This window comes from Alosa sapidissima, chromosome 5, assembly GCF_018492685.1.
Source record: "Alosa sapidissima isolate fAloSap1 chromosome 5, fAloSap1.pri, whole genome shotgun sequence".
Lineage (NCBI taxonomy): Eukaryota > Metazoa > Chordata > Actinopteri > Clupeiformes > Clupeidae > Alosa > Alosa sapidissima.
The window spans coordinates 20652416-20676680 of record NC_055961.1 but is presented as its reverse complement, the minus strand read 5'-3'; positions in this window follow the sequence as shown (position 1 = coordinate 20676680).

Below are 24265 nucleotides of genomic sequence, written 5' to 3'. Positions count from 1 at the left end.
ATACTGAATGCTATTTTGTCAATGAGCAGAAACACACGACATTCAAACTATTGATAAGATGTGCACTATGGAAACTGGTCTGTAACTTTGGACGAAGTAGCCTCAGATGAGGTCCAGTGTTAGATAGGCTACCATACGATCCAACCTAGGAAAGGGCTAGCAGCTAAACACCTTGGAAACACTCTTATGTCAAACTCCACAAGCTACGACCATAGAGAGTATAAACCATGAGTCCGACGATATCACAGATCGATAATAATGCGTTTACTAGCTGGTAACTAAACCACAGCGGGTCTGTACCCTAAAGCCAGTTATTCACCGTCTCAGGGCAGATTGTTGATGCGAGGGAGTTTAACTCGCAGTGCTGCTATCCAAGAGACTCGTGCAATAAACATCCACAAGGTAAAAATCTGCAAACTCTCCACTAACGTTAAACGTTAAAATAAACGGCAAACTTGTGTATCCTCCGTGTATCTGGGGTCAACTTGATGTAACGAAGTTTGTAACAGTTTCGAGGGAGAGAGAGAGCCCGTGTGAGTTGTTGTTACGAGTGCCAGTAGTCAAGACTGCGTTATACATTGCTGTGACAATGCGTGTTATAGCTTATTTGTATATGCACCGTAGCCTTCGCATAGGCCTAATGTAGTGGTGGTAAGTGATTATGCAGTTGTGTGGAGGATGCACAGTAGGCAATGTGTGTGTGTGAGGGATGGAGGGAGACAGAGAGACAGCGTGTGTGTTGCTGTCTCAAGCGCCCCTTGTCCAGTTTTCTACATGACCTGTAGGCTAGGTCTACAGGAGCCTATGTTGTGCCGCACAAAATGTATCTATGTTGTACATTGCACAAAATGTATACCCCCCGAAATAAACACATACATAAATAAACATATTTTTCCCGTCACTTTGGCTTCCTCAAACATTTTCCCTACGTTTCGCCACTGCTTTGCAACAGATAGATTCCAGTGTCCATGCGCAGCGCCCACAGTCATTTTCACCCAAATAATCCTACTGAAGGTTGAGCTGGAGCCTGAAACCGATCGTCCCCCATCTAGTGGTAGTCAAGACACTACAGGCCTGTCCCTCACAGGCTCAAATGTGTAACCAATGCCATTAAAATTACTAATTTTCGTGTATACATAATATGCTGCAGCCGTTGCCTATAGAACTTCTCAGGTCCTACCATGCCAGTGACGTCATTGAAACTGGCAGCGTTCTAATACTAACAAACGCAATTTTGGTGTTGCTTAAAAAAGGCTACGTATTGATTTTTTTAATAAATTTTTTTAGTGTCATTTATTTTTAATTGTCATAATCAACACATTATCAATGTTGATTATTTCAGTTCAGTTCATCTTTAATAACACATGTGTACCGAGTTCGACCGTTCGCTGGGATTTGTTTTCATGCTTGTCGAATGTGACCAGTTTTATTGCAAACGCTAACGCTAGCCTTCATGGCACACGTACAGTAAAAAATAAATCGCTATTTCTATACCACTAACAAGGCTCAAAATAGCACCACACTTACACAGTAGCATAATGAGGGTCTCTACATGTAAACCGAAGCATTGAGAACTTTGTAAGTGTACAGGCAGTTTATTAAAAAGAAACACATTACCGTTCACGTCTGGTTCACATATACAGCCAGGCGGTGTGAACTAAAATCAAACGTAATTTGCTCAATATAGGCCGGAAATATAGGATCAGAAATAATAGCTCCGATGTTAACATAACTTGTATAGTGTACTTACTGAGTGGATGTCCATCTGGTCCCTCTGGTATGGATCGCCGCCTCCAATTTCTTTTCGGGACATGGGAAAAAAGTTTTGCACAGTCCTATCTTTCGGCAATAACGTTTCACACGAGATTCACTTCACATCCCGGAGTTTTGTTTTCCCAAGGCGCCTGCCTGTATGTGAACCAGACGTGAACGGTAATGTGTTTCTTTTTAATAAACTGCCTGTACACTTACAAAGTTCTCAATGCTTCGGTTTACATGTAGAGACCCTCATTATGCTACTGTGTAAGTGTGGTGCTATTTTGAGCCTTGTTAGTGGTATAGAAATAGCGATTTCTTTCTACTGTACGTGTGCCCCGAAGGCTAGCGTTAAACGCTAATTAGCGGTTTGCAATAAAACTGGTCACATTCGACTAGCATGAAAACAAATCCCAGCGAACGGTCGAACTCGGTACACATGTGTTATTAACCCCTAGGTTCATTTTGCGCCGGAATTGTCCTATAAAGGGGTAGTTCAGAATTTTGGACATAGGACCTCATTTCTAGTGTGATATTTATCAGTGGAGACCGTTTTCAACACATTTCATCCAGTCCTTCTAGTTGCAAAGTTCGCTGTTGCTAGGCTAGCGCAAGTCAACTGTAAATGGTTCCTTGCATATCAGTGATCATATTACATTTTGAGATACTAGTTTTTCAGCAGCGGCAGAATTTTATTTTGCTCCGGTTAGTAGTACTGCACTCCAGTCGAAACACCTGCTGCAGCACTATAGTAGTAGCCCAGTACAGTGGTATTGAAGCATTGGAACCTAAGAACTAGGCAATATGGTGATTCAGTGTGCATTTACAAATTGTAAAAATAAACGCTACAGATGGGCACCACAAAGTTTCCACAAATTTCCATTGCAAGATCCAGAAAGGAACCAACTGTGGCTTTTTGCTGCTGGCTTAGACATCAAGACACCAGCGGAGACTCTACTTAAGTGGCGAATGTGTAGTAATCATTTTAGACCAGGGGGGTATTCCATCAACCTCGGTAAAGGCCAAACCTGGCTTATTTCGATAATTCCGGAAATGTTGCCATCTTTGCTGCCATCTTCAGGGGAAAGTCCGTAGGAGTCGATTGTTGAGTGTGGAGTAACACGCTCTGGAAATTGACAATTTCGTCGCCGTTTTTTTTTTTTTTTTTTTGTAAACAGTCAAGTATTTCTTTTGAAATTGAAATGAAGTTGTATGTACTGGACTATGTTTAAAAAAAAAAAAAAAACCGCGACGAAATTGTGAATGTCCAGAGCATGTTACTCCACACTCAGCAATCGACTCCTACGGACTTTCCCCTGTGTGCTACACAGATTAAATACTAGGCAAAATGACAAATTGAAAGCTATTGCATTTCAGATAATTATATTGCAAACACTTTGGGACTTATGGGAGACAATAGGCTATTATGTTGATACCAGACATCCCAAATCTCCCGGAAGTTCCGGGAGTCTCCCGCATATTAACAGCGGCTCCCTGACACCCGCAAATTAGATAAAATCTCCCGGAATCTAGAGCAAGCGATCAAGAGCGTGCGCGCGAGACCAAGACTTCAAATCGCGAGTGCATCTGAGTGACAGGGGGGAGAGAGGGGTGGTGCGTGTGTGCCTGAGCACATCCAAGACAGCGAGCATCCTGATTGGCCTGTTTTGCTAAATCAACCAATCAGTTTTCAGTGTAGGCGGGCTTTTTATCTCTTTTCTCCCGAACTTAATCAGTTCAGTGTATCTAGGAACAGGAGCGTCATGGAGTCAGTGCCCCCCAAAAAAGGAAAATGTAAGACCCATTTCAAAGTGTACCCTGGTCTCATAAGAGTAAAAGATAATGATAGGCCTAGTCTTGCACGCTGCACTGTTTGTAACAGTGACTTTAGCATTGCCCATGGCAGGTAAAATGATTGCAAAAGACATGTTGAGGTGAGTTTAACTAGTGCCAATTCATGTGCATATTATTCTATATTCAGGCCTATACATGGCTAATTGCCATGAAAAAAAAACAAACTACCAAAATGTACATATTTTATTTTCACAATTTCTATCTTCATTATTTGGTGTACTGACTAGACATTGAACAAAAATATTAATCTGTATTTCAGTATCTAAATAGGCTAAAGTTTTCTTTTTTTGGGGGGGGGGCGGGTACGTAATACCTCCCTGAAATGACTTTTTGCAGGTTGGGATGTCTGTGATACTAATTTATTTTATGACCACCTACACCTAGACAATAATTTGGAGTGAACCATTTTAATCTAAGAACGTAGGCTATAGATAGTTTTGAATATAAGCCAAAGTAGTTTTTGAGTTCATACTATTTATTCATTCACTCGTTTTGTTCAAGCATAGACTGGATAATCTGTGTTCAAGAGTGAAGCCAATCAAACTAGCAATTGATTTCAAACCATTAGCATTGTTGTTTTAAATGTATGCTCATTATTCTCCAATTTCTGTAGGCAATCTATTTTTTTTCCCTCAATGTTAAATTGGATGACTTTCGATGAAAATCCTGTAGATGGTGCTTGCCAAATCGAAAAAATTGTCTTAATTTTACGACATATATCCTCTTTTCGTCAATCTACTGTTTTGGTCTACTGTTCTACCTCGTGCACGAGCAGAGATGAAGCTGAACTAAACCTCGCTTGAATAAACGAGGCCAAGATGCCACTAACTTGAGTTAATGGAACGGCTTCAGCCCCAAGTGAAAGTCTACGCTTGTTCAAGCCAGGCTATTTCTGTTACGCGCCGCCTTCATTAGCGAGGTTGATGGAATACCCCCCAGATGACTGAAAAAACCCCGCAACATAAATGACCACAAGTCACTGACAACGAATGCGCTTCCATCGGTCTTTCCAGATGCACCAACAGCTACTGATGAACAGGTAATAACTTATGGTAGGCTACTCTAGCTAATAAAGCTAGCCCTTTCCATAATGTTAGTCTAGCTGCTACTGATAGATTGAGAGTGAGACTGACGACGTTAGTGGAGATAACGTGCAGTGCAATGCAGTGTTGTGCCTGAATGCGTTCATTGAACGAAAGTTCATGAACTCGTTCATATTTTGGGCGAATGTGAACTGAACGTACTGTATTACTGCCTAATGAACGTTACTGTGAACTCATTCATTCTGGTGTCTGTGAACTGCACGCTCTCAGTTTAACCTCCTTCAATAGGGTGCCAGATTTCTATAGAGCCTTCTAGGCAAAAACCTGGCTAAAACACACTGCAAACAGGGCTTAATAATGTAGTGGAAAAAACACCCGATCTGGCAAGGCCAGCCACCAGTGTCGCACCGCCACGTGTCATCAAAACAAAAGCATCATGTAGGCCAGCATTTCTCTATGTCCGCAACGTGGACACTGCTGGTCTGTGGAGTGAAATTATTCCCGGGGCTTCATCTGATAATTGAATAAAGGAATGGTGGACCAACAGAAAAAGAAAACAAATGTTTCTGCAATCAGTAGGAAATACTTGCTAATTTGGTGTCATTAAACAGTCGTGGTATGAGCTTTTTATTCAATGCATGCGTGTGCACATCTGCGCGAGAAACCACTCGATAACGTTGGTAGCAAAGCTCCGCTTCAACCTATTGGAAGGCTATTTAATTATGAAATGACATTTAATAGAACGACGTGGATATATGCAACTAACTTAAAAACAGAGCACAGACTATATAAAACACTGTCTAGTATTATGTATTAGCATTACAGTAAGTCAAATTTGAATATAACGTGGCAGCTATTCATTAGTCTTAATTACTAAGATCTCCAAATCAGTGATTTAGGCCTATCTGATCCGCCATTTACAATTCACAAAAGCTGGTATTGTGCACATTGCATAACGTTGGACTGGAGCAATGCTGTGACTGTTTTCCCAAGATGGCGCCTACTTGTATACGTGAACGGTACTGTTTCTAAACTATCTTTTTAATAAACTGTCTGTACACTTACAAAGTTCTCAATGCTTTGGTTTACATGTAGGGCCCCTCATTATGCTACTGTGTGAAGTGTGGTGCTATTTGGAGCCTTGTTAGAGTGGTATAGAAATAGCGATTTCTTTTTTACTTTGCGTGTGCCCCGAAGACTAGCGTTAAATGGACACCAGGCAACGTTTTCGTGTTAATTAATCATCTTCGTAAGTTGGTATATGGTTAAATGACTCATTACAGGGCGAATGAAGACTCTCGCCCGCCCCTACTGCCTGTAAGAAGAATATCCCACTTACAAGTTTACATCCTGCATACAGCACAGAGGCAGGCTAACGAAACGCTAGCGATTGTTGCAAACGTGTGTATAATGGCGGAAGATGCAAAGAAAAGGAAAAGAGCTTCAGACCGAGTGAGGGGGAGTTTCGTAGAGAAAAAGCATCAAGCTTGCCTGGTGTCCCTTTAAGCGCTTATTAGTGGTTCGATTAGCATGAAAACGTATCCCAGACAATGAACGAACTCGGTACACATGAACGAACTCGGTACACGCTAGGTTCATTTTGTGCCGCAATTGTCCTTTAATATTAATTTCTATACAAACCAAGACGGCGGATTCCTAAAGAAACGCAAGCACCCACACCTTAAGTGTATTTAAATTAGTTATGTACTAAAAAAATGTATTTTACCGTGACTCAAAGAGCTGTAAACAGTGTTGTAAGGCTGCGGTGTAAAAATCCACTTGGAGCTCCAGTGGAATTTTGATTTGCAACGGGAATTCTCGGTCTAACCGTTGGTGTGCCGTGAGAAAGGTTGGAAATAGGCAGCCACCAGCCCAGCACTAAACTCAGAGCGTGGTAAACAGAATCAGATATTTCAGGCAGTAAAAGCCCCGGTAAGAACCAAACTAGAATTTGTTCAAATCTACACACCTATGCCTACTAAAAAATATACGGTTCATTTATTAAATGTTATTTTGAAGTATTAAAAAACATTGTTGTTTTAGAATTTTCGAATGAAATGGTTGGTAATTGGTGGTTTTATGATAGCTGGTTGAGTGTGATTTTTCATTATTTCTCTTACTCAGGTTACTTGGCCAATGTCACCTCTACCTCCTGCGAGTGTTCTCGTGGAGAGTATAAATGCAGCCACGCTGCTGCTATGATTATCTGGGCTGTTCATAATCTGAGCTCCACGGACGTGGAGTGCAGATGGAAAAAACCCAGTGTTCCATCATCAAGGCAGTGGAGGAACTTTTCCCTGCATGCAGTTACAAGCCACTGGATCAATTCCAGGGTCATTTCATGGGGGTTTTCCTGGCTGCTCACTCCTGAGCCAGAAACTCAGCAGGGATCCCTTCTTCAGCTCTGCAGTCACAGCATTATAACTGCCATCAAAACACCTGGGCAGTGATGCTGTCCTTGCTGCCTTAAGGCTGTCCTTGGACCAGATAATGACCATCCAGACAGCAACAGTGGATAATCACCTCTGGCATGCCCTGCGGAAAGGTCGCTTGACGCCCCGCAATTTTGGGAGTGCTGTCCGCAAAACATGCCACCCCTTCCCTCATCAACAGGCTCTGTGGGAACCAGGACCTTTCTGGAGTTGTGGCTGTGCAGTGGGGCATAGTGAATGAAAAAGAGGGTATTGCTGCGTTTGAGGAGGGCAACGGCCTGAAGGTGTAGTTTACGGTTGTCTGACTGGGATCCTTGGTGCCACCCCCGATGGTCTCGTTGGAGAGACAGGCATCATTGAGGTGAAGTGTCCATACAGATGGAGGGACAGTACCTTTGAGGAAGCGGTGAAACACAAGACCTTTTACCTTCACCAGGAAGGTGGCACCTACCACATGAAAAGGAATCACAGCTACTGTCACCAAGTTCAGGGGCAGCTGCACATTACTGGGAAGACCACATTTGGACACCTACAGTGGGCATCGCTTTCAAATGACCACTTCATTCGCGCATTACGCGGCGTGAAGCTTTAGTACCACTTTCAGCCACTGTGCGTCGCTCTGCCACTGTACATCGCTCTGCCTGCCGTCCCTTACATAATTGTTGCCGAGAGTAATCCCAGCCTACGAATTCAATAACAAAATAAATCATGCATAATTAAACATTACCTCGATTTAGGCTACTTGGGTATGGCTTAAGGCTTGACTACACGAAAATCGAAATCGAAATTTGCTGTCTACATTATTGTCAGTGTTGGGGTTAACGCAACTACGCAAATCAAAACAGTGGTGTGATAATTGAGACAGTAGAGAAATAACTGTTCAGAATTAATCTGTAGCCTTGGGTAGGCTTCTGCAGAAAACAATGTTGTTGCCGATTTAATACTATCTGGCGACGTTTTTAACAGGCTACGCAATAGAGGCTTAGACAACTATGACCCACGTTTTGGTTTCGTAAATTAATTTGCCCTACTTTTTGACTGCAATGTAGTCAATTGACTGCTTGACATGTCATTTTTATTTTTCTGTACGATAAACAATTACATCTGCTTTATGCCGCAGAATTACATTCATATTTGGCTGACTGCAGACACGCCACTTCCCTCCCCATATTCCAAGATTAAGATAGTATGAAGTGCTTTTTGTATAGGCTACTATCATAAAAAAAAATAGTTAAAACGAATAGCTATTTGCAATTTGACAAAACACTGGTCCTCATTTTGCGAATGCGAGGACGATATGAGCCTGTTGCATTTAGTTAGATGTCCGAGTCAGGCATTATGTTTGAAAACCACTGGCTCGTAATCACAATAATTTCACACACGACAGTTGGATAACCTACTTCATCATGTCCCCATGCCGACATTTTTGTGAGTAGCATAGAGATCGTTAAAAACAATAAAGTATGGCTCTCCGTTTGGGACATCGAAAACTTATATTTTTAATAGACTACCGTCGAAGATGCCTACTTGCAAAAGCCTCGGGATAACACGTTATCTCCACTATCATCAGTCATGCCCCTTGATCAAAGTGGGGAATGAAATAAAAGTTTGATAACCACTGGCTTAAAACAAGTTACCTGCAGTCCAGAACACAGAATCTGTTGCAATATTCTGATGATCGGCGATGATATCGGCAAATGTTCCCAAGTAAGAATTTCACTTCACCATGCACCTTCGACAATACCTGGCCTACCTGGTATCATTACAAACATTATTCTGTGTCCTAAAACTGGCATATTTTATGGCATTGTGTCATGTAAGTTCGTTGCAAAATCTAGAGAAATGTGTGAGGTGGTCAGCGGGGGACAATTGAGACACACATTGGATTGTGTTATTACTTGAACATTCCACACTATCCACAGCTGTGGTAGGCCTATCAGGGGCAGGAGGATTACTGTCAGCGCAGGCTTTATATAAAATTCTTCAACAGAAGGCCTCGAATGTTGTCTTGTTTGTGGAGCGCTTTGCTTCGCTTCTGTAATTTCGGCTTCATTGAAAATGAGGGCTTCCCTCAATGACCCTCCGAGAATAAAGGTTGAATGAATGAATGAATGCAGGCTTGCCCAAAATAAAGGCATGTGGTTTGCGCAGCCTACAGTAAATAACAGACCCGCCAGAATGTGCGTTATGATGTTTTTTTACGAGCAAGATGTTTTTGGTACCCTACGCACACTGCATGTTCTTAAATAACAATGATCATCAGTAATATTCAACCATTAATTTGGGTAAATGGGCAAGCGTGACCACCTTGATTGGCTGATGATTGTAACGCGGGCATGATTCCAAACACCTCCCTTACGATGATGAGTGACAGGTCTCAGAATGCGTGCGCTACACAAGGACGGAAGATGATGAATAACTGGGGCCGTAGGCTATTCACAAAGGCTTTTATCTTACTACTAGGAGTAGGGTACTCCTAAATCGCACTTAACGATTTTAGATTGGAGTTTTCTCTTAAAAGTTATTCACAAAGCCTTTCAGACAACTCCTAAACTAGGAGTGAGTCTTCGTGGCTATGGATGACGTCATTACTCATGCACGAGCTTGACTGAAGTGACCACCTTGATTGGCTGACGATTGTAACGCGGGAATTCCAAACACCTCTCTTCCGATGATGACTGACAGGTGACAGGTCGGAGAATGCGTGCGCTACACAAGTAGTGTGAAGGACGGAAGATGATTAATAACTGAATAAAAAGGCCTAGCCTAAATGAATAAAGAGTAAGGCAAAACAAATAGCTTAGTAGCCTAATGAAACATAGGCCTATGGATTGATGCAGTAGCCTACCTTTTCAACATTATTAAATTAATCTGTCACCATATGCCTAGGCTACGTTTGCAAAGAGAATTTTAATTTGATTCACAATGAAACGTTACATTTCATTTACATGTTAACAATGAGTAGTTTTGGTTGTTGTTGGTGGCGTTATTGCATCCCTTTTATGAATGCAAAATTGTTCCCTCGCGATTGGAAGCTCCTGTTGCGCATAGGCTATTTCAAAACATCGCAACGTAAAATGCCACAAAAAAGCTGTTTATGAATAGGTCTTAGTGAGTTAGGAGTCCTCTCGACTTAAGCTGTCCCAGACTTAGGTGCTACTTTTAGGTCTAAAATGCTTCGTGAATTACTTTTTGTGAAAAAATTAGGAGTCCTAAAGTTAGGAGTGACACGCCCATTATTTTTAGGAGTTGCTCCTAAATTCGCCAGTTAGGAGCTACTTTTAGCCTTAAAATTCTTTGTGAATATGGCCCCTGAATAAAAAGGCCTAGCCTAAATGAATCAAGGCAAAACAAATAGCCTAGTAGCCCAATGAAACATACGGATTGATGTAGTATCTTGTAACATTATTAAATTATTCTGTTACTATGCCTACGTTTGCAAAAGAGAACATTTTAATTTGATTCACAATAATGTTACATTTAATTTACATGTTGACAATGATTAGCCTAGTTTTGGTTGTTGTTGGCGGCGTTATAGGCCTTTATCACGGCAGCCGAAGTAGGAAGTGAACAGCCCTGTTCCTGTGTGAGCACAGGTGTTTCTAATTAAGTGTCAGATTCGGCCACAGTTACTTCAACCAGAGGCCTCGTTAATGTTTTTAGGAACACCTGTGGTTTGCCTGCCAACAGGAAATTGAACAGCCCTGCTTCAGCTGCCCGTGGGCTGCCGTGATAAAGGCCTATTGCATGTTAGTTATGCCTACAATGCAAAATTGCTTCCTCGCGATTGGAAGCTCCTGTAGCTGCATAGGATTTCAAAACCGCAGGTTTGTGAATAGGTCTGTGAGTAAGGAGTCCTCTTGACTTCTTTTAAGCTGTCAGAGGTGGGAAGGTGTGATTTTTTGGGGGAAGGGCCGGATTAACTGGGCACAATTGTCTGATGGCCCCCCCTTCCCCCCAGCCAACATGAATCGGGTGGTTAGTTAATAGGCCTATCGTGAAGATTTTTCCTGCCATCTAAGGCACGAGCGCATCTGTGAGGCCAAGCCTCACCAAGTAGCCCGTTTGTTTACAACTAACATTCCATTTAATTAAACTGCTTTATAGGCTATGCCGAAATAGTTTTCAACATTTTGAATATTAGTGTCGGGTGAATTGAAATGTTCTCAAAGTAGCCTTATGGCTGAAAGCTGCTTGGGACCCCCCCCCCCGTCAAGCAATATAACCATACAAACGCGCTTCCTGCACTCATTGTTTCAAAAGGAGTAATTTTGGCTTTGTCAGAACTGAAGAGCTGTGGACGGCACGGTATGCCCAATGAAAATAAATTAACGCAACGCAACACAACACAACACAACACAGACCCCACTTCTCTCTCGTCAGTCACTGACATGAACGAAACACAGAACCCGCTTCTCTCACGGCAGTCACTGACAGTAACCTAGAATAAATGCATGGGGAAAAACACTTCCCCATGACAAAGACATCGTAAAACACTGAAAGTTAATATTTTGTCACTAGCCTAGCAACATTCATCTGTCCTTTGTCAAATGTATTATGTTCCAAGTACCCTATGCGTAATTCTGCTTCATAAAGTTGAACAAATACATTTGCTTATTTCACAGAAAAATATAAATAGCCAGTCTACAGTGCAGAGTTGGTAAGTTATGCCAACTTGCAGTGAACATACAAAGAGGGGAAATTATTTCTCTTGCAGCTGAGTAGCCTCAGGTGCGCATGTAGACATAAGGCCGAACATGCAAGCGCCAATGAATCGTGCTCTCACGACAATCGCGCCGTTAAACTTAAATAGGTTAACATCACTCTAACTTCGCCTTCAAGCAAGGAAAACGATGATTTGAAGACATCTGTTTCGTTGGAAGGGCAAGGGGTAGCAACAGGGCAACACAGAGACAGGCCCGATGGCAGGGCTGTTATGAGAGTATTAAAATATGGGATGTTCTACGGGAAAACATTAAAACGGCAAGACAGCGGGGAAAGTTAAAATACGTGATAAACACGGAAAAAGTTGGCATGCATTGTTTTGGTCCCCGTGCACAGGGATTATTTGTCATACTATTAATCACATATGATTATTTGTGAAATTGTGCAAACAGGCGCAACACATCTGAAAAGGAAGGACTGGTAGCATGCAAGCTCACGGGAAAGATTGATTTAAGAATGTTATCACAAAGTGTGTGGCTGTGGCGCGGGCGGAAGACAATTGGCAGGGGAGGGTCATGTCTTTTTTAACAATTCTGTCGGAGGGTCATTGAACAATTTCTAGCAGGCAAGAGAGGGTCATGCAACTTCCAACTGAAGCACTCGTAATTCCTCCGGTGGCCCCTTCAATAAATAACGATCAGTCCCTAGATTGCTGCTGGGCTATATGTCTTGGTTCTGTTAACAACTCATTGTCAAACGCATAGCCTATCTCGCGGTTGCATCCATTACAAACAAACATGCAATGTGAACGTCTGAGATTGGGGAGAGCACTAAATGCTCTACTGAATGAGCACAAAGTCAAACCTTTAAATGAAAAACACTCTTTAATAATCCAAAAAAATAAACCGCTAATGAAGTAAACTTGTGACCATCAAAAATCGTTTATCGCTCGTAACTCTGTGATACCAGGACGTAACAGGAAGGCATTTGGCTGAGCAACGGAGGTTAATATGCTCCATGTTTTGTCCAAATGATGACTGTCTATCATCGTTGCACTCAGAGAAAACCGGAATGTTTCATTCGTCCCGGTTGTACCTACTCAAAACGCAGATAGAACCGTATTATTCTAAGGTAGCGAAATAGCGTTCAGCATGATTCATGCCCAATTAATTCCCCCTGTTAAAGTGTTCGCCTTTGTAGTTTGGTTTCGTGATAGCCTATGATAAACGGCTTATGGCCAAATATGTGAAAACGTTAAAATACAGTAGGCGATAAACCCAGAAAAAGTTGACAGTGATTTTTTCATAATCACTTTGGAGGGTAATAGAAAAATTTATTGCTGGCGAGGGAGGGTCACGTCTTTTTGGACTAATGCTCCCAAAACTCCTCCGGTAGCCCCTTAAATAAATAACGAACAGTCCCTATGAAGTAAACTTGTGACCATCAAAAATCGTTTATCGCCTGTAACTCCGTGATAACAGGATGTAACAGGAAGGCATTTGGCTGAGCAACGGAGGTTAATACTCTATATTTTGTCCAAATGATGTCTGTCTATCATCGTTGCACTTGGAGAAAACCAGAATGTTTAATTTGTCCTGCGTCTCTACGGCTGCAAACGGGATTCACTCGCAGTTAACCAAATATTTCTTTATTAGGGCAGGGCAGGCATATTTCTGGCTATTACATTATTTCTAAACCAGTCTGCTAAAGTCTGTAGTGAAGTCTGTGTAGGGTTTTCCAGGCTCCATTTCTTTTTACGAGACACCCTGCTCACTTGAGCCATCTACCGGTTGTTTGGGTTGTTGCAGCGTCTCACTGGAAAAATACAAATTAAAGTTGCGTGGTCCCACGCGCGGACCACCAGTGAAGCTGGCCAAGTCGAAGCACTGCCCACTGTAAGTAGTGCATGATATTGCCAATCTCTATAGACGACTCCTGGCTGCCTAATTTGGGGATTTTGGAGCCATATTATAACGCTCCTATGCTCCCACATATTGAGCAGAACTTGTAAATTGTAAATAGTGTAACTTTTTATTTATTTATTTATTTATAGTGTAAGTAGTTCTAACAATAAGTTCCCCTTTGTTCATCCTTGAGGATTTCTTCACAGTTCTGTTCAAACATTTTTGGGAGGCAATGGATCAGCGTTCTTGCCACGCCTCCTGTCAGTACCTGATAACATGGAAGCCAATGATCCAGTTAAAAGATATAAAAAAACAGCTAAATGAAATAAAAACAACTAGCTTCTTGTTTTATTTAGGTTAGAGATGCACTGACATGGAATTTTAGGGCCGATAACGATAACCGATATTAAGTGGTTTGTTGTGGCCGATACCGATACAATAACCAACTAGATGTACCGCAGAGCGGTACAAAATATGACCGCCGCCCAGTCCAGCACATTTTTTCCACAAAAAGAAATCACGCTGAAAGGCCTATATGATTCTAACTGTCTCACTAAATTGCATTATCCACACTCAATTCTCACTGGTATCTGCTAGACAACAAGTACCAAAACATGATTAGTTCATAGATTTCACATGTAAAATTCATTTTATACAACCCCACCTCCATCTTGCCTGTTCATAATTCTGAGAAATTCTTGATTGTTTGTGTGTGTGTGTGTGTGTGTGTGCGTGCCTGCGTATGTGCCTGTGCATGCAAGCGTACATATGTCTACTGTGTGAGTATGTGCCATACGTATGATTACTGTGAATCTGTGTGTGCACATGAAATGGGTTAACATGACCCCTGGAGGCAAACATACGGAAAAAAATGGTCATCCTAGGCCCTACAGTTCTCAAGATATTCACAGAGAACTGTGTCTGCCCTACCCTCGAGATATTCACAAAAAACTGTCTCCAGCCACCTACAGGCCAGTTGGTGTATAGTAACATAAATTAATTTATTGTGTGGCCCCCCATGAACGGAATTCCACAAAACTTGGCGTGCAGTTTTGACTATGTTAGGTCACAGATACCTTCAATTACAACACCTCATTTTTACTTTTTTGTGTTTAACTAGGTGGCGCTATACATGAAAGGAGTGGTTATGGAATGGGTTGACATGGCCCCTTGAGATCAACATACAAAAAAAAAAGGTCCTCCTAAACCCTACGGTTTTCGAGATATTCACAGAAAACTGTGTCTGCCCTATCCTCCTTTCGGGGGGTCCAGTCCAGCGGGGGGGCTACAGATCAAAACGAAAAACGATGGTTCCATGTGGGGTTACATGCCCACCAAGTTTCGTGTACCCCGGTCTTTCAGTGTCCTGGGAATCATTGACGGACCGCTTCGCTGCGCCGCGGTCATAATAATATTGCTCTTGAAAAATAAAATGTGATAAGTGATTTGGGGACAGCATTTAATAAGCATAATTTAATTGCAGTATTTTTCCTACCACCAATGATGGACAAAACTCATAATATTCCTCATGGTTCAGCAGTCAACAAAATAGCAGTAGCCTCGCCTAGAGGTGGATTTTATCGTTTGTTCTCATGACACAGTTCGCGTCGTTCAGTTCGCCAAGATGATTCGTTTGTTCGTTCAGTTGCATTTCCGGTACAACGTAGTTCAGCGGTGAATCATGGAATGCAGGTTCTCAGCTCCTCGTTTGTGCAAACGGTCAACACAACACTGCAATTGTAGTGGCAAATATATAGCTGTAACTTCATTATTATGTGTACAGCAGTAGCTAATGTGTTCATTCACCTTGACATTAAATTGACATATTGAAGGTAAATAGAGTAGACTACGGTTAGATCAGCTAATTTCTTTTTTTTTAAATGAATTATGATGATTATAATGATAAAATAATATGATAAAAATGATTATATTGATGAAAAGGTTTCAAGTCCCCCCATTTTTCCTAGGCTACAGAGCCATAATCACTCTGCTTCTAGCCAAGAACGAGTGATTGACTTAACGAGAACGACAGACCGAAGTGAAACAGGTGGGGGGGGGGGGGGTCTTGGCGTGAGAACGAACGAACGAGACAGATTGAAGAGACATTTATTAACCTGGCATGACACAGAAAATACAAAAACAGCATGCATTTACCATTAGACAGATATTTAAATGTAAATGCCAATATTGAAATGCAAAATGGTATTGTTAATGTAAACAATTATCGTTATTTTTTATCGTATGCTCTCCTACTAGCCCATTTGGGGTTTTTTCATGGAAATGGTTGCTATGCTTTCAGGCCCCTCATTGGCTAATTCAATGAGAACGTTTTAGAAACAATACAGACAACGAACGGCATACGATTGGAAGCTGGGCCATAGGCATTCACAGCACTACGAACAAGAACTGGAAAGGCAAACCAGTTCGAACAAACTAGTTTGTTCGCGACCGACCCACCTCTAGGGTCTGGCCATGTTTGAACCGTCTCCCTCATTTGTTCGTTGTTTAACACGGACGTTTTAAGCGTGCGCTTCCTATTTGAAATGCAGCATATGCTATGCGTGTTTAATAACTTTCAAACGGTAGAGCCTGTTCATTTAAAAGCATAGCCAGAGGACATATTCTTGCTTTATTATAGGCCTACATAAAGGCTTATTCTCAAATTCAGATTGCGTTAGGGGGACGGGATTATTAGCGGACAATTTGACCGGAGAGATTTAATTTTGTCGGACATTTCATTTTTTCCCCAGCCAATGTCCAGTAATTACCAGACAACGGAAACCCTGGTATGCCCAGTCAGGAAATTAGAGCTTTAAAAAATATCGACGCAAATTATCGGCCGAAATTCTGTTATCGGACCGAGAATAATATTTTCATTTTTTCAGCAAGAGGCTGGCATTTTGCTCATCGGTTCTCTGGCGGCCCGCTGGCGGGTTACAGACAAATTGCCCAATATTTTGCCACTATAGAGTAGTGTAACATTTATTCACCATACATTAATAAAGTTGATGTAACCCCTTTTTTTTTTGCAGTACCATGTTTGTTATGGCGGCCTTACATTGTACGATTTTGGTCTGTTTTCACAGTCGGCGACTAAATTTCCAAAGTCGGACAGAAATCATGGGAGTTGTACTGGAATCGCAACGCGCTCCCGTCAACTGGATTGTTTAGTGTAAGGTGCCAATCTGAAGTCAATTTTAAGTCAGTCGGAGTCAGTAATTTTCTAGTTTTGCCGTTACAACAATATCAAACATGTTTGATATTATCAGAAGTCTTTTTAGTCGTGGCTCATGCAAATAGTGACGTGAACAATATAAAACACCAAACAGGAAGGGGCACAGTAGGCGACAGCTGTAGCCTATATGATTATTTGTTATTTAATTTCTTATAAATTATTAGTCGGCTATTCCACGTGACAGAACTCTATATCTGTTAGGGATGTCACACATGAAACAATGCTGCAGAAACACGAAAAAATGACTGATATGAGTAGGCTATCATATGAGTTCCTGTTGATATGTTGTGCACGATGGAAATAATTTAAAGGAATCTAATAGCAGTCTTATAGTAAGCCTGCATGATCCCTAGTTGTTGCAAAATCATAGTCTATGACTCAACAACTCTATCACTTGTCTTTAGATGTCAGAGGGTCTGAGACTGTAGTCTTTCAAAAATCTTTTCCAAATCTTTGCAAAGTCTGTCAGTGTAAGGAGGGCTTTACATGATATGGCAGTGTCCTTGTAACATGCATGCAAGTCTAATATTAGTGAATCACACTCGCCTCCCGTTTAAGTTTGTTACCCAACAAAGCTAGATATGAATTTTTATACATGTGTCTCCATATCATACTAGAATACATACGGAATGGAGTCTTTTGTTAACCTGACGAGCCAGACCCACATTAAAATGTAGGGTCTGGGCACTCACCGTTCGCAGTGCTCAGTCCGAGGGGCGGGATAATCGGTTGTCTTTCAAATTCCCTCTGCACGCAATAGGACAACGCTGAGTCCCATGCGTTTTCCCACCAGCGGAGCTAGTTGGCTAGTTCAAACTTTTGCCATCTTAAAACAAGCTTAACTCGTGTCACACTGGCCAACAGCAACATCCATCTTCTTTGTTTTCAAGTAGCAGGGAATTCAAGCCAAACCGTTGCAACTCTGCCATCAATCATTATGTTAAGCCCGCCTAACGACTCTATACATGATTTGATTGGCCTGATAGAAGTTTAATTTTTCGAGCTCACAAGCCAATGGAGAGTTGCTAGACTAGCCCTGGAAGCAAATGTAATTTGCTGCCGCTAGGGTGCGTCTAGATTTCTAGGCTAGTCTTTTGTCAAATTCTAAATGAAATCAGGTCCATGGCTCTCTAAAAGAGCTAATAAAAATAGCCCCACATCATCACATACCCTTCACCATACCTAGAGATTGGCAGATTGGTTTTATTTCAGTTAGCCTATTAGCTGGTATTGTGGGTTTTCAGGATGTAAAGGGATGTACATTTGCTGTGAGCAGTGAGAGGTCATTGTATCTTGTGTAGGCCAGACCAGAGCCATATAAAGGTACCTTTATATGGCTTTCCAGCTGATGACGTCTCCTCCCTATTGCTTTAGCGAAGCTGTCATATTCACCCCTTGCAAGTGATGTCACGTTTTGTTCGCGCCACAGCAAAATAGCCTAGTGGACGGCAAGAACACGAATCAAATCAATGGGTTGTAATGGGACATATCGCACAGCTAGGAGATTATAGTGAGATTTAACCGTAGTAATGCCCTTCCACGACTGTTGGCTTATTGTTTGGAATACAACAACATCCCATGTTCTTGCATAGATATATTTTGGTTTGTTTTCTTTGTGTTTCGGGAGTATTTCAACCACAATTGCATGCTTATCTCCTCAGTGTATGAAGCGCAGCAGCGGTTGCTATAGCAACCATAGACTCTGAACAGGACGGCAGATAGCACTTAGGCAAAGTCTTTGGCAAGATCTGAATGTAAACAGATAATACCGTTCAAGTTTTTTTTAAATTTCCTATTTCTTTCAATTCTTTAACTTAAGACATGTAAGAAGTAAGTTTATTCGCTGGGCAACATACAAACTGACGAGTTACATTAGCCCTAGCACTATGAGCTACAATAAACGTTAGCTAGAATAGCTAGCTTCTAAGTGTGGCAGCTAGTTATTATTTCATGTTCTGATATGACATTCTTAACGTTTTGACTATGTTACAACTGATAAAAGCAAGACAAATAAAGTAACCAAATCGCTTTGCAATATTTTAGTCCAGAAATACTTATGGGTGTTCATTTACCATAATGTTAATTACAGTAGCCTAACATAACGTTATCTCCCCTTGCTGTTACCACCAGTTTTAATAACTTTACATTTGCGATCATGACCCATTTCATCTAACAACACCACTGGCATCTTCTTTGACTATCAGACCCCAAACAGCAATACATTGAACTACAAAGATGTTATGGACCCTTTCAACAAGGTAAACAAAAACAATGCTTGAACGTTCTATTTGGGCCCCAATCTACTTCCTCTGCATTAAGATAACATATGGAATGTTAAAAAGGAAGTCTTGTGGGGCCAACTATGATGCTGATAATGGAACTCTCTTGAAAGGGTCTATAGTAATGGTGTTCAGTTCATCATAATCTTTATGACATAATGTAATTTGCCGTTCGTCTCCCATCTTTTTGCCGTCCAGCGACTTAAGTCACGTGTCTGCAAGGGGTGAATAGGGATTGTCAAAGTTTTTTTTTTTTTTTTCCCCCCGTCATCTACTTCCTGAATTTTTGGTCAACGATACCCGGGACACCGAACCACCAGGGCACATGAAATTTGGTGGGTATGTAGCCCCACTAGACTTTTATGGAAAAATTTTGTTTGGTCCCCGGGGGCCACTCCCCCTCCGCGCTGGGCCCCCCGAAACCCAAAAAATGCAGTTTTTCCTAAATAACTACCTAAACCGTGGCACAGAGGATGAAGGATTTTTTATGGTATGTTGGTCTCAAGGGCCCACATAAACCTAGCCCATAATCACTCATTTGTGATTTGCCCCCCCCCCCCGGTAAAAAATGAAAATGCAATATCACTCTGCTTTAATCGCCCCTCTCTTCAGTTAAGATGTTCAGAACTGCACCAAATTTTATGTGTATGATTAACCTGACATTCTCTGGGGGTATGCCAAGTTTCGTAGAATTTCATCCTTGGGGAGGGTCTAAAAAAATTAAGTTATGTGTACATTTAGTGACTGTACACTCATTGGCCTGTAGATGGTGGTGCACACATATACACACACAGACACGTATACCATCAGTATCGGCAATTAGAACAGCCGATACATAATTACAAATTCAGTAGGAATAAAGGAAAACCAAATATTCATCATAATAATAATTTGGCTGCATTTCCAGTATTGGCGTCACATAGTCTTTTGTCCACTAGATGGCGCATTGTTGCAGTGAGACGTAATTTTGTTGGAAGTTGATCTAAAGTGGGTTGGAAAGACACTACGCTTCCTACAAGGACAAGACTGTACGGTAGTTTACCGCAGAGAACGTCTAATAAGGGTAGGATGCTTTCTTCATGACATGTAATTCCCATTTCCTCTTGAAGCCAAAATAAATCTGAGAATGTTTATCAGACATGCTTGTTTTTTACTGCAGGTAGGCTACGTTAATCCTATCAATAGCAGGTAAAATAATGTTAATGTTACCGTTAGCATGGTTGAGTGATGGAGGCCGATTTGATTATTGATGTATTTGTAGAAAACCATAAATGTGTTTATAGGCTACCAAGCAAATTAATAACAGCACTAATTGTATCTTTCGACTGTCATCTCATTCGCTTATGACCATAACCTAGGCTACTAACAGGAGCTAAGTGAGTTAGCTGCTACGTGATGGTTTTCTAATGGAAAATATATAGGCTACCTGAAAGATAACCTGTTTATGATGCATATATCCTAAACACAGGATCTCAATTTCTGCTCAAAGTCTCAAAAAGCATCTGAGTCAACGTTCATTCCCAAACACCCATATAGGCTACTTCAATCCTCTATTTTCAAAGGTGATTCAAGTAAGGAAGAGATTGGCTCAAAGTAAAGTAACTGAAACTACATAAATTCGTCAAAGTGAATAATTTGTGTCAACTCGCCGCAATGTAGATTTATTAACGCACCCGTGATCTACATCTCCAAAATGCGTCAGCCTAATGTAATGTACATTTAAACCAGATGTTTTAGAGCGCACATTGAGATGTATTCAGGGCAGGCCTGTACCTACACATATTTGTTGCACGTGCTACAAAAATCATTCTTTACGATGGATGAATTAGTACCGTTACACTGGTCAGATAGTTTTGCCTATGGCTATACCGTGAGACTGAGGCGCTTTTTGTTTGTTCGAATTGCGTGTTTAGGGTGTGAGAGAGGAGTCGATTTACTTTGATTCCAGCTTGGTAGTTGTAGTCTATGCGATTAAAAACACGTGTGTGTGAAGTATCTAAACAATGATAACGCTTTCATTATGGCTGCTTTAGCCACAGACCTTGAGCTACTGTACAGTGGGTTGGGTTCCATTTAGAAGTGTCCACTTCATTCACCCTTTCCGTGATTCACACAGCTACGTGAATGTATTAGCCTAGCCTACTACTGATATGCAAAACTATTAACTTTTCGCCAAGAGGTGGCAGCTTAAGTCCGCTTGATACTGTAAGCCATTGGTTCCCAAAGGAGATTTTCTTTGGGTCGCCAGCATAGCCTAGTGACAATTTGTGTTGTGTAATAGGCCTAGCATAGGGCCTACCTTATATAGCTTATAGTTCGTTAACAGCCATGGTTTTGTCCCTCTATGCATTTTTGCATTTAGAATAGCTCTGAAACCGGGGGGCGAACACGTCGCAGGGGGGGCGCCAGTGTGTGGATATCTCAATCGCAAAATTAAACAATACAGTATTTATATCTATATCGGGCGCCTACCATGAACTAGGCTGGGTGAAAATCAAAAGATTGAGCTTGGTCTGGCAAAAGCCAGACTAACCATGGACCTCATAGTTGCAAAATGCAAGGGAACATAAATCAGCATATTATTTGCACCAACAATACCGGACAGTAGCTCTTCAACTTGGCCCGTTAAAATGTGTATGAACAGTCTCGCAACACATTTCATGAACGCCCTTTTGGACATGTCAGTTATTTGCACCACTGGGTAAAATGGCATTTTGTTTTAGACTACTGGTATTTAATTTGTGCATTGACAATAAAGCTGAATGTCATATGAACTAGATAACTAAACCTATGAATATGTAGAAGAAGAAACATTCACAAAAATCCATGACATGACCTCTTCTTGATAGCTGTTGAAAACTGCATGGAACTGACAGGGATTGTTTTGTTTAATAATAAATAAATAAATACATTATGCTGCTACCTTCTGCTTTTCCCAAATACAATGTAGCCTACAGGTGTACCTTTCATCAGTCCAGTTGCAATGGATGGACTGCGATGAACTGCCCTACTTGTGATTGTTTAGAAATTTTAAAGGTTTCATAACAATGCTACACATTTTTTGGCAAGTGCTACAAATCTATTCACCTTTGCAGTAGGCAACTTTGTGTGAGGAATGTGTGCAAACACACATTCCAAACAAGCATACACAAAAGTTTCAAGAGTGGGGGATGGAGTAGAAGATGGAGACAAATCCATTAATATGATTTATTTTCGCGGAATGGATGTACAGGACTGAGCGGCGGTCATATTTTGTACCGCTATGCGGTACATCTAGTTGTCTTTTCACTTTGCTTATTGTGTTGGAGGATTCATATGATTTAAACTGGCATATCTTACAGTGTTGCAGAACTGTTTGGATTTACATACAAGTTGTTTCAATATTGCAAACAACTCATCTGTATTATATTTTACCACGTCTGCTCGCGGACCACTTGTAATAGCTTGCGGACCACACTTTGAGAAACACTGCAATACGGTGAATAAAGATCAACTGTCTTTGGGAAAATCTTCTGTCTACATTGTCTTCTTCGGACGCCTTGTTCCAGAGTGATAATTAATTGGACAGTTGGATTCAGAAGTGGACATATTCCACAACATGACACTGACTCACCGGAAAAAATCATTCTTTTCTCTCCAAGTCTGGCGGCCGTTAGGGCAGTCCTCTCTCCCAAAATCCATACTTGGGTTACCCTTAGTGTTAATTTTGTCACCTATTTTTAATTTAGTCATAGTCTTAGTCTTGTGACGAAATGTCCTTTTTAGTCTTTGTCATATTTAGTCATTCAAATATCATTTTTGTTAGTCAAGTTTTAGTCGACTAAAAGTCTCGTCATTTTAGTCTAGTTTTAGTCAAAAGAAAACTAAAGGTATCTTAGTCTTAGTCCGTTTTAGTCAACACATTTTAGTCTTTTTTTTTTTAAAACAAATTATTTCTGATTACCATTTGAGTCAAATAGTGTTTCACACATCTCAATTTTCCAACAATATTGTGTGTCCACAGGGCTACTCGTCTGTTATAATTACTCATTCTGATTTTTTGTCAGTCCGTATGTTTACATGCACAGGTAAGTCGAGCTACAGTTATAGCTCGGCTGGGATTTGACCATAGACAGTAAAAGATTTGACTGGACCACTGTCATATTCGTAGACCAGTGTTTCTCAAAGTGTGGTCCGGGGATCACCAAGTGGTCCGCGAGCAGACGTGGTAAAATATAATATAGATGAGTTGTTTGCCAAATAACTTGTAGTTAAATCCAAACAGTTCTGCAACACTGTCTATGTAAGATATGCCAGTTTAAATCATACAGAATGAATCCTCTGACACAATAAGCAAAGTGCAAAGACAATAAGCAAAGTGGTTCAGTGAGTAGGCCTATAGACTAATTATAGGCTACTGTTGAAGTAGGTCTAATCTTTTTTTTTTTTTTTTAGCTAGGGTTAGTTAAGTGGTCCTGAAACTGAAATAGTTTGAGAAACACTGTCGTAGGCCAATGTATTAATGTTTTACTCCGCCTCGCTAGATGGCGATATGCGCCCAAACACAACACATTCCCCAAACAGACTCTCCATCTTAGCCATAGCTAACTTGCTAGCGAACTTTCTATATTAGCTTACTTGCTAGCAAACTTTGCATCATCAGTCTAACTAGATGAATAGTTGACATTACATGCTGAACATTTTCGTATGGACATTCTGGGGGATGTTAATTTGTATGAGAGAAGCGTCAACTTCTGGGTATGTAGCAGTGGCATAAAGCTTAGGTAGTTAGCTTGCTAACTCTGGCAGAAATCTCCAGTGTTCTTGTTCCATGTAGTTTCGTGTTGCAGCCACAGGGTTGCAGCAGCAGCACGTAGACTAGCCTACAGGAAAGCTGTTGCGTATGAACTCATTCGGAATATTTTGAAAACGTAACAGCTAGATATTCTGTCTTCTCATTTTGTAGACGAACATGAAGGGAGATTTTATCTTAGTTTTTATTTCATGCAAAACATTTTAATCTCGTCTTTTTTCGTCAACAATAATGCATCTTAAGATAGTCTTAGTCAGCGTTTCAGGACATTACTGACGTCTCGTCATCGTCTCGTCTTAGTCATGA